Source organism: Bidens hawaiensis, unplaced genomic scaffold (assembly GCF_021521415.1).
Source record: "Bidens hawaiensis isolate Kalapana, Puna unplaced genomic scaffold, B.hawaiensis_p1.1 tig00000512_1, whole genome shotgun sequence".
NCBI classification, from domain to species: domain Eukaryota; kingdom Viridiplantae; phylum Streptophyta; class Magnoliopsida; order Asterales; family Asteraceae; genus Bidens; species Bidens hawaiensis.
Window position 1 is genome coordinate 5033492 of NW_027491033.1, and position 1577 is coordinate 5035068.

General features: G+C 42.3%; 1 pseudogene; it reads left to right on the plus strand.

Annotated features, from left to right (window-relative positions):
- Positions 1-277: 277 nt before the first annotated feature.
- Positions 278-1115, plus strand: LOC143631780 (uncharacterized; annotated as a pseudogene).
- The last annotated feature ends 462 nt before the right edge of the window (positions 1116-1577 follow it).

Genomic DNA, 1577 nt, shown 5'->3' on the forward strand with positions numbered 1-1577 from the left:
GGGACGGCTAAGTGGCAGACAGAGACGAGGTTGACGGCGTTCCGCGATGGTCGGAGTGACGGGGACGAGTGGCTGACCTGACGGAGTGAGGCTGCCGGCGGTCAGGAGTTGAAGAGGTTCAGGGACTGGGGCGGACTGTGGAGGCTGGAGAGGGGCTCTAATCGTGGGCTGGTTATGTTTGAAACCCTAACTGATGTTTGGGTAAGTTATTAAAAAAAAAAGAAAAAAAAAGTTTCAAAACCGGAATCGAACCTGCGACCTCTGGGTTACAAAACCAACATGTTACCATCTAGACAAGCGCTTCAAATGTTTATAGAGTGATTCCTTTCTAATTTATAAGGTGGTTCCTTTATTATGTTCTATATATAACTACACTATTATTTCAAAACTCGGGTGGTTCCGAGGAACCACCCGTTAACACCGTAGATCCGCCCCTGCAAAAATGGATACTACAAAAGGAAGATCATCACGAAAATGTCTCAAGATATGTTGCGGGGTGACTGTCGCAGCAATCATCGTCTTCATGGTGGTTTCCATCGTCTTATATTTCACGGTCTTTAAACCGAAGGACCCACATACCGACCGTAAGCATAAATGCAACCCTAGTTCTAACCTTGACGATTAATAACCGCAACTATGGGAGTTTTAAGTTCAAGGACTCGATTGCATATGTTTATTATCGAGGCATGTTAATAGCTGAGATTCCAGTGCAACATTCAGAAGTACCCGCTCGTGCTAGTCTTACCACGACGGTGTATGCAAATATCACCGGGGATAAAATGGCCACCGATCCTAACTTTTATAATGATGTCGCGACGGGTCTTCTAAATTTCACCTCTACTTCGGTTATGCATGGGAAAGTAGGTGTTTTGAAGATTATAAAGGTGGGAGCAAAGGTTGATGGCGTTTGTGATATTGTGGTCAATATTTTGACACTAGAAGTCGACCCAAAATGCCACTCGAAAGTCGATTTGTAATAATTTTTTGTTTATTATGTTTATGTGTAACTATGTTATTAAAAAATCGAATCGAGTATTTTTCATGTGATGAAACTGAAACTATTTTATGACTGAAGCTAGGACGATAAAAGAGGGCCTTGGAAGTAAAATGGATGGTTAGTTCAAAGGCGACATGGCTTAATTAAGAACGTGATAATTACTCTAAACTAACTGCAATGTGACATGTCCCAAGACACGTGTGAAATCATTTAAAACAACTTTGTTTGTTGCCAAAGTAAGATTTTATTAAAACGAGAAAAGAAATTAAGCATCATCCAACATATCCCAAGTTAATAGTAACAATACCTAATATAATGTAAGAATATAAATTGGATGTGGCTTAATGGTAGAGCACTTTATAAGTGAGGGGTACGGGGTTCAAACCTCACTATCATCAATTTATATGAGAGATATGAGGGATGACTCGGTTTACCAATTGTCAGGGTTCGAGTCTTGATCTCACCCGGTTTTACCGGCTCATTGCTGTCGTGCCATTTGGCGGGCGTGGGGTCGGGTTTTATCCGGTGAATCCCTCAATAGGTGGACCGCTAGGGGCTCCGTCCGTCCGGACTAGTGGCC